The sequence below is a fragment of the Dipodomys ordii genome, unplaced genomic scaffold (genome assembly GCF_000151885.1).
Source record: "Dipodomys ordii isolate 6190 unplaced genomic scaffold, Dord_2.0 Scaffold15, whole genome shotgun sequence".
In the NCBI taxonomy this organism is placed as follows: Eukaryota; Metazoa; Chordata; class Mammalia; order Rodentia; family Heteromyidae; genus Dipodomys; species Dipodomys ordii.
In genome coordinates, this window is record NW_012267231.1 from 4639847 (window position 1) to 4649802 (window position 9956).

The 9956-nt window shown below is 47.5% G+C and overlaps 1 long non-coding RNA gene across 2 annotated transcripts in view; it reads left to right on the top strand.

Moving 5' to 3' along the window:
* Positions 1–480: 480 nt before the first annotated feature.
* Positions 481–9956, top strand: part of LOC105982506 — a 24333-nt gene continuing 14857 nt past the window's right edge. Inside the window, exons 1-2 of one of the 2 annotated variants that reach the window (XR_001174893.1) lie at positions 481–511; positions 9582–9823. This is a non-coding gene — a long non-coding RNA (uncharacterized LOC105982506). Of the gene's footprint in view, positions 512–4941; positions 5064–9581; positions 9824–9956 lie in introns of those variants that run through there. The other variant, XR_001174892.1, reaches the window with a different exon arrangement.

Genomic DNA, 9956 nt, shown 5'->3' on the forward strand with positions numbered 1-9956 from the left:
ATCTTCTCTAGAGCTGCAAGAGGATGGAAGCAAAGTCCGGATTACACGTACAGCATGGAATTGTTCCCATGCTTCCTTGTGAGGGTTGGTTGAAATTCACTCCAACTTCAAATCTGAGCTAGGCAAGCATCATGGCCCCGGGGCTGGTGTTCAAGCCTCAGTACCATTAAAATAATGATGATGATGATGATGATGATGATGAAGAAAGAATTAGGTCCTGCAAGGAATATTCTTTCCCATGCCATATTTGAAATAATTCTTGGATATAAAGTTCACAGGGACAAAGCAATAGCATTTGTCACCCATTATCACTGATGTAAACCAATAGACTGCCCTGGAGAATTGGATGAGCAAAGAGTTAAGCCTGCAGTCCTGCGGCTTTTCAGTAGAGCAGTAAAGCGGCACCTGTGGGAATTATAACTCTTACCTAGCCTTCCCTTCCAGCTGCCAGATGTCTTCAGTGTCTCCCTCGCTCAGCAACTTTCTGGCGTCCTGCCCACCAAACTGCAAGGTAATACTTCTAGAATTTTGCCTAGGTTTCTTTTTGGTACCGGGGCTTTAACGCAGAGCCTCACACACTTTTCACTTGGCTTTCTCACTCAAGGCTGGCACTCCACCTCTTGAACCATGCCTCTGCTTTCTGCTTTTTGTGAGGTAAGAGTCTTCATGGACTTTTCTGTCCAGGTTAGCTTCAAACCTCCATCCTCAGATCTCAGCCTCCTGAGTAGCTAGATAACAGGCATAAGCCACTGGTGCCCGGCTTGCCTGCTGGATATTTGACGGTTGGCAATGGAGGGGCAGTGTGAGGGTTTATGTCAGGTTGTCGTTCATGAATGGAGAGGAGGCTGGATGAATGGAGAGGAGGCTGGGAGCCTTTGTGGGCTCTACTACCTAAAATTAAAGAAAAAAAAAAGATGGCTGGATGGAGGTTATGTCCCACAGCTGAAGATAGCCAGTCCAAAGCTCTTCTGCTTGTTAAAATTTTTTTTTCAGTACTGGGCTTGAACGCTGAGCCTCATGCCCATCAGTTAAGCACTCTTCCACTTGAGTCATATGCCCAGCCCACATTGTTTTTCGTTATGTTTCAGATAGGGTCTTGCGGTTATTTTTCACCTGGCCCAGCCCAGATCACCCTCCCATGGAGGTATCCTGTGTATCTGAGATGGTAGGCACACCCACCTAGGTTCAGCTTTTCAGTGCTTGACATGGGATCTCATAAACTTTTTGCCTGGACTGGCCTTGAACCCCTGCCTCCCCTGTGTAATGCAAGATGAAAATGGAAAGAGCCCAAGCAGGGTTTTCAGACTTCTCAGGATTGAGCTCCTTCGTGTTGGCTGGTCTGGCATATTGCGTAAAAGGCCCAAGTTCCAGAGACTCTTTTGGAGTGCCAGCGGCAAGATCTATTTTTAATCAAGAGCGTACAGGGTATGTCCTACTTTACAAAACTCTAATAAATGGAAACCTGTATTTACAAGAGACATAGGCTAAGCTGTGATGATCTACTAAATCCCTGAAGCTCATTCAACACCAGATCTTCCTAATCTATGCAGTGGACCTTGGTTTACAATGATTAGTTTGGTTTGGTTTTAATTTTGTTTGTTTTTGGGGCAACCACAAAACCCAGGGCTTAAATTCAGGGTCTGTGCACTGTCCCTGAGCTTCTTTTGCTCAAATTCATGCACTTCAGCCATAGTTCCACTTCTAGCTTTTTGGTTGTTAATTGGAGAGAAGAATCTCACAGACTTTCCTGTCTAGGCTAACTTCAACAAGTGATCCTCAAATCTCAGCCTTCTGGGTAGCTAGGATTACTGGAGTGAGCCACCAGCACCCAGGTTGCATTGGTGATTTTTGGACAGAGTTGCACTTTATGTCCAGCCTATCCTGGACTGTAATCCTCCTATTTGTGCTTCCCAACGCACTTAGAAGACATGCACTACCATGCTCAGCCATTGGTTGAGTCTTGCAAACTGTGCCCAGGTTGGCCTCAGTACTCATTCACAGATTTTTTTTTTTTTCCTCCCAAGTAGCCCAGGACTACAGACCTGACCTACTACACTGGGATACTTTTTGTGTTTTGTTTCTGAGGCAGTGTCTTGATCTGGTGCAATGACTCATATTTGTAATCCCAGGGATTTGGAATGCTGAGATTATTGAAATTCCAAACCATGCCCAAGGGGAAAGCTGGTGGAGAACCCATCTCAACCAACAAGGCTGGGTAATTCAGCATGCTTCTGACATCTCTACTATGATGGAAATATGAATAGGAGAACCTCAGTCCAGTCTAACCCTGGCATAGGCTTGAGACACTATTTCATACATACCTAAAGCAAAAAGGGCTGGAGGCATGCCTCCCATGGTAAGAGTTTTTGCTTAAAGTACAGACTGTGTATCTGTGTGTGCACTTTTCAGCTTTTCTCTTTTTTGTGGGGGGATAGTTTGTTGGAGATAAGATTTTCAGAGACCATGAGGGCTGGTAGCTCATGCTTATAATCCTAGCTACTCTGGAGGCTGCGATCTAAGGATCAAAAAATTCAAGGCGAGCATGGGCAGGAAACTCCGTGAGACTTTTCACTCCATTGAACCACCAGAAAACTGGAAGTGGAGCTGTGGCTCAAAATGGTAGCGCACTAGCCCTGAGCGAAAGAGCCCAGGGATAGCACCCAAGCTCTGAAACCAAGCCCCATGACTAACAACAACAAGAAAAGTCACACAGGCTTTCTTGTCCAGGCTGGCTTGGAATTGCGATCCTTAGATCTCAGCCTCCTGAATAATTAGGATTACAGGCGTGAGCCACTGGCACCTGGCAGGCCTTGGTTTGTGACTCCAGTTATCATTTCAAAAACAAAAAAGTTCACTGCAGATAAGCGATGAAGCAAAATCAGTTGCATGCATACTACTTGTTGCCTGACTCCCATCCATCGGCACGCTTAGGTGCTTTTTTTGACCTCGGCTGTTTCTGCTCAATCCCTGCCTACCTAGAAAGCTCTTCCCTCACACTCAGCTGAAATCAGGTCCCTCTTGCTACAGCACTGCTGTGTCCTTTTTCATGTATGGATGCCTTCTTTTTCAAAGAGGAACAGCTTCTCAGGGCCATGCTATAGCCCCGGCTCCTAACACACCACCTGGTTTATCTTAGCAAAGGCATTTCAATCCTGCGTGCAACGTATCCTGAGCAATAAATAAGTAAATAAAGATTTTTTCACATGAGGAGGGACAGGGGCTGGATGTAGAATAGACGGTGTCCAGGCAAGGCCTGGGAGCCAGAGGAGCTGCTGCAGACAGCAGGCATCTGGCAAAGCCTGCACTTCAGGCAAGGGCAGCCACAGCGGCCGCGGGGCGGAGACACCCCTGCCTGCAGAGCAAAGCGGGGTGGGGGCCGGAAGCAGGGGGGCCTTCACAGTCTGTGGGCGTCTCTGTCTACCTTCTAAATGATACCAGAGGATGGGAGGCCAGAGCCAGGAGGAAACCTGGGAGGCTTCAAGGATGCTGCCAGAGCCATGGGAAATGCTGCTTTGCAGCAAGGTTGAGTGATGGCAGCCATGTTTCCTCCAGAGGAAGCTGCATCTCTCATTTCATGAAGCAGGAATCCTTATCCTGCAGTGTCTGATCTCTCTCTCTCTCTCTCTCTCTCTCTCTCTCTCTCCCCCCCCCCCCACTGGGGCCTGAGAATGGTCCCTTAATTTTTTTTCTCAAAGTTGGTGCACTACCACTTGAGCCACACTTCCATGCCTGGCTTTTTGGTGGTTAACTGGAGATGAGACTCTTACAGACATTCCTGCTGGGACTAGCTTTGAATTAGGGTCCTCCAATCTCAGCCTCCTGGGAGTAGCTAGAATGACAGGCGTGAGCCATCTGTCAGGCTGGAACACCTCCTTGAGGGAAAGGAGGTCCTAGCTGGCCAAACAGAAAGACCCAGGCATCAGGAATTGCAAGAGACCATCATCAGCAAAGTCACAGCCTTGTGCAGGCTGGGGGAGCCCCATTCTACTGGTTCAGAGCTACCAGACTGGATGGATTTCAGGTCATGGTAGGAGAAGCAAAACAAAACAGCCGGAAGAAAAAGGATTAGAGTAACAACAACATGGCCAGAACACACCACCAAGAATGAAGGAGGAAAAAAAGGGTTCAGCCCAGTGCTGGTGGCTCACACCTGTAATCCTAGCGACTGGAGGCTGAGGTCTTGAGGAACCTAGTTCAAAGCCAGCCTGGGCAGATAAATCTGAGAAACTCTTATCTCCAATTAACCACCAAAAGGCTGGAAATGGAGCTGTGGCTCAACTGGTAGAGTTCTAGGCTTGAGCAAAAAAAATAGTTCAAGGGCAATACCCAGGCTCTGGGTTCAAGCCCCTGGGCTGTCCCCTTCCCTCACCACCAAGAAAGAAGGCTGAGGGTTAGGTTGTTTAGACACAAAAGCCTTGTTACAGGTTCACATGTTCAAAGCTAGACTGGGCAGTGCAATATGTCTTGGAAATTAAATAGAAATAATTTAACTTGTATTGAAGAAGTATGTATACATGCTTCTGTATATGTGTGTGTGTGTGTGTGTGTGTGTGTGCGTGCGTGCATGCACATGCGCACATGCTATGGAATTCTGGCTCATTTACAGCTGAAAGAATATTATCAAGGAAGGAACATGGCTAGGTTGCATAGACATCTATAAAAAGCCAGAATATGTGGGCAGTCCTTCATGACTGATTTCATTTGATTGAGTCAAATCAACTGCCTTCCTTCTTGTCTGCCTGCCTTCTTTCCTTCCTTCATTTCCACCCCACCCCTAACCTCTGCCCAACTTTCCTTCCTTTCTTTTAGGGATGGCTGGTAGAATTCAAACCCAGGACTTCATGCTTGATTGCTGTAGCCCCGAGCAGGTCTGTTTTCTGCGGGTTATTTTTAGGATAGGGGCTCACTTCCTGCCTACTCGAGGTTTCCTGTTTTTGTGGCTCAGATGACAGATGCAGGTCAGCCCACAGCATCCAGCTTCCCTATACTGAGACAGAGATTCATGGACTTTCCTGCTGGGGATGTCCTGAGACCATGATCCACCCAATCTCAGCCGGTGGCAGGTGCTTTTTTTTTCGGGGGGGGGAGGGGGAGTGTATAGATGTATGGCTGTGAGCATGCGCAGATGTGTACATGCCAGTCCTCAGGCTTGAACTCAAGGCCTGGGCTCTGACCACTTGAATTACAGATGTACTTCCTGGTTTTTGATGGTTAATTGGAGATCAAAGTTTCTCAGGTTTGTCTGCACAAGATCTCACCACCTGAGTCGCTAGGATACAGATATGATTTTTAGAAAACCAAAACAGTGACAACAAAAAACCCAACGTCTTGCAGCTAGGGCTGTCTGGAAATCCTAAGCGGATACAGAAAGAGGTGGCTCCCACGATGATTTCTCAGTTTTCATCTTTAAAAATATGGGAGTAGGGCCGGGAATGTGGCTTTGTGGTAGAGTGCTTGCCTAGCATGCATGAATTCCTGGGTTTGATTCCTCAGTGCCACATACACAGAAAGAGCTGGAGTGGCGCTGTGGCTCAAGTGGTAGAGCGCTAGCCTTGAGCAAAAGAAACTCTGAGACAGAGTCCAGGCTGTGAGTTCAAGGCCCAGAACTAGTACAAAAGAAAAATTAAAAAAAAAAAAGGGACTATAGCCAGGTGCTGGTGGCTCATGCCTGTCAGCCTCGCTATTCAGGAGGCTGAGATCAGAGGATCATGGTTCAAAGCCAGCCCATGCAGGAAAGTCTGTGAGACTCTTATCTCCAATTAACCACTAGAAAAATGGAAGTGGAGCTGTGGCTTAAAATTGTAGAGCACTGACCTTGAGCAAAAGAGCTAAGGGACAGCACTCATGCCCTGAGTTCAAGCCCCATGACTGACAAAACAAAATAAAAACAACAACAACAAAACAATAACAACAACAAAAAAAAACCCATGGACTACAACTCTAAGAAGCATTTAAAAGCTGCTTTTGCTGGAAATAACTTACTCCTAATTGGGCCCAGGAATTAACAGAGAGCAGGTTAAAAACTTAGCATCCCAGGCTACATTTTGTATCAGTGTCTTTTGCTCTGTCAATTCTCTTCTTTGGGTCATTTTGAGCTTTTTAGAATCCCCGAAGGAGGGGATAGATGGGGAAGACCACCTGCCAGGAAGCAATGATTCTCATTTTCTTTTCTTTGTCGGTCCGTGGGGCCTGAACTCTAGGCCTGGGCGCTGTCCCTCAACTCTTCAGCTCAAGGCTAGCGCTCTACCACTAGAGCCATAGCGCCATTTCCGGCTTTTTCTGCTTATGTGGTGCTGAGGAATCGAACCCTGGGCCTCATGTATGCAAGGCAAGCACTCTACTACTGAGCCACTTTCCCAGCCCCATGATGCTCATTTTCATCAGGCTGCAAACTGACCAGTTCCTGAGATTAAGACTTGCCGGACCACCTGTGGTATCACCAAGGACAACAGGAACACAGTTGTGACATGTTCAATGTAATAATGAATGCATACTTCTACTTCCAATTCTTTCCCCCATCTAAACCTAAAGGCAAGGTCTGGATGCACTTAGGGTTGAAATGAATACCTTTCCTTTTCTTTCTTGTTTTGTTTTCTGTTTTTGTTGATAGTAGGGCTTGAACTATGGGCCTGGGCGCTGTCTCTGAACTCTTCAGCTCAAGGCGACTCTACCACTTTGAGCCACAGTGCCACTTCTGGTTTTCTGGTGGTTGCTTGGAGATAAAAATCTCATAGACTTTCCTGCTGGGGCTGGCTCTGAATGGTGATCCTCAGATCTCAGACTCCTGAGTAGCTGGGATTACAGGCGTGAGCCACTGGCGCCTGGCCTTTCTTTCTTTGTTACTTGTCTCTTTATTGGGTGTACTGGTGCATGTGGCTGGAACTTACCTATCCAAGAGTTTGGTCTAAAATCTCCCATAATAGAACTAATGCTTTTTGATTCTAACTCTGTGACAGGGCTGTAGAGAACTTGTGTTGGTCCCCTTGCCCTGCCTCTCTCTCTCTCTCTCAAAACAACAACAACAACAAAACCCAAAAAGCTAATAATATTTGGAACTAAGACCATCTATCTGGTCTTATTTTCTTTTACTCCAGGTCTCTTCCCCAAAGAGACCTAAAAACTGGCATTGAGAGAGAGAAAGTTCTTTTTCTTCTCTTCTCTATTTAAGGGATATTAAAACTTTCACTTCTTTTTATTTTATTTATTTTTTGTCGGTCATCGGGGCTTGAAATCTGGGCCTGGGAGCTGTCCCTCAGCTCTTCAGCTCAAGGCAAGTACTCTATCACTTGAGCTACAGCACCACTTCCGGTTTTCTAGTGGTTTAATGGAGATAAGAGTTTCACTTTCCTGGGCTGGGAAGGTGGCTCAGTGGTAGAACACTTGCATGCATGAGGCCCTGGGTTCAATTCCTCAACACCACATAAGCAGGGGAAAAAAAAGCTGGAAGTGGCACTGTGGCTCAAGTGGTAGAGCACTAGCCTTGAGCTGAAGAGCTGAGGGACAAGCGCCCAGGCCCAGAGTTCAGGTCCCACGACCGGACCCCCCCCCCCCAAAAAAAAAAGAGTTTCACTTTCCTGCCTGGGCTGGCTTTGAATGGTGATCCTCAGATCTCAGCCTCCTGAGTAGCTAGGATGACAGGTATGAGCCACCATGCCCAACTTCATTTTTATTTGTTTGTGTATGTCTGTTTTGGAGCTTGAACTCAGGATCTGGGCACAGTTCCTGAGCTTTTTTAGCTCAAGGTGAGCACTGTACCAATTGAGCCACAGTTCCACTTCTGCAATTTTTTTCATGGTTAATTGGAGATAAGAGTCTCAGAGACTTTTATTTTATTTTTTTGCCCTGGCTGGCTTGGTGTAAGGAAACTGAATCATGAGGGTATCAAAATAAAGAAAGGGCAGAAAGTGAACTCAACAGACTAATAGGCTTTATTCCAGAATGAAGCCTTGGGAAGGGCCACTAAGTCTCCTTCAGTATGGCTGAAGGGGAAATGGTGCACTGCCCCCCCTCCCGCCCCCTTCCAACTAGGGCTCTTTAGATATTAGGCAGAAAGAGTGAAATTGGTTGGGGGGGTACAGATGAAAGTGGGGTGAAATGGAGGTGGGGTGGATGAGCATTGTTATTGCGGCTGAGGGGTTTCAAAGCCTCTATAGCATCTGTGTGGGTCAGGGGCTTGGGCATCAGAGGTAGCCTTGGTCTCAGGCTCTCTGCTCTAAAACTGCAGGGTATGTTTGCTTAGGGGATTGGGAAGGTGCGATGATTCAGGCAACAAGGACAGTTTTAGGATGTAGCTATGGATGCAGCTATGGGGGGAGGGGAGAGGTGGAGCTTTAGGTTAAGTCCTTTTCCATTACTTGGAACCACTGTCCTCAGATCTCAACCTTCTAAATAGTTAGGATTACAAGTGTGAGCCACTGGTACCAGACTGACTTTTCACTTTATTATTTATATAATTTTGTTTATTTTGGTTGGTTATGAGGCCTGAACTCTGGGCCTGGGCACTGTCCCTCAGCTCTTTGACTCAAGGCTAGTGCTGTACCACTTGAGCCACAGTGCCACGTCCAGCCTTTTCTGCTTATGTGGTACTGAGGAATCTAACCGAGGGCCTCATGCATGCAAGGCAAGCACTCTACCACTGAACCACCTTCCCAGCCCCTTCCTTTATTTTCTGTAGGTCATGGGGCTTGAACTCAGGTTCTGGGTGCTGTCCCTGAGCTTTTTTTTTTGCTCTAGGTTAGGGCCCTATCACTTTTGAGCCACGGTGTCACTTCTGGTATTCTCACCAGAGGTGAGAGTCTCATAACCTTTCCTGCCCTGGCTGAGTTTGAACCAGGATCCTCACATCTCAGCCTCCTGAGTACCTAGGATTAAAAACATGAGCCACAATGCCAGGCAACTTTACATTTCTTACTGTATGCCTAAAAATTGCTTTCTGATTGAAGTAGGAATAAGTAGGGAGATAAAAGATCTGCAGAAAGAAATAAACCTTTTCTGCCTGATTCTTTGGGAGGACATGTTGTACTGCAGGTCCAGGCTCAAACGATCTCCTTAACCAACTCTATTCCGGAGAGCAGAATCTGGCTAACCACGTTGATGAGCCTGGCAGTGCACCTATAAATAATACATACACTGCCTCTCCTAAATGGGCCACAAGGAACTTTCAACCCTGAAATAAAAAGACATTTCAATTTGGACACGAGGTTGGAGGCTTTGCTGGTCACGAAATCAATGCTTTTGACTCTGTGACCCTGAGAAAGGTCTGGGTTTAGGGGGGAAAAATCGTACTCCGGAACCAGTGGCCATAATCCTAGCTACTCGGGAGGCTGAGATCTGAGGACTGCAGTTCGAAGCCAGCAGGAGCGGGACGCTTATCTCCAATAACCTTCTTAGAAAAGCCGGAAGCGGGGCAGTGCTCCAGTGGTAGAGCGCTGGCCTTGAGCAAAAGAAGCTCAGGGACAGAGCCCAGGCCCTGAGTTCAAGCCCCAGGAGCAGAAAAAAACCATCATGAAGCTATGGCTGGTTTGCCCTTGGGCAAACCATCGTCCATCGTCCTGTCAGTCATCTCTCTCTCTCTTTTCAAGACGACAGAACATTGGACTCAGAAGCAAGGAAGTCTGAGCTCTTCTCCAAAGGCAAAGCCATTAGCTGGTAGGGTCTGCTGCTCAGTTTTTCCCAAGAAGCCTCCCGCTAGGCGAGGAGGGGTCCGCACTGCGGGAAGCAAACCACCTCCCCGGCAAACCCAGAGCTCTCAACATCTGCCAATCTCCGGCCCAGGACTTCTCAGGACAAGCCGAAACGCCTACAGGGGTTGAGTGGCACCAAGGTAAACCTATCCACGCGGAGATAGTGGGAGGAGGTGGGGCGGGGTCAGAAGGAACCAATAGGAGGGCTGGAACCGCTTGTGGGGGGCGGGGTGGGGGAAACGTCGGCGAGCGTGCGTCGGAGCCGCGGGCGGG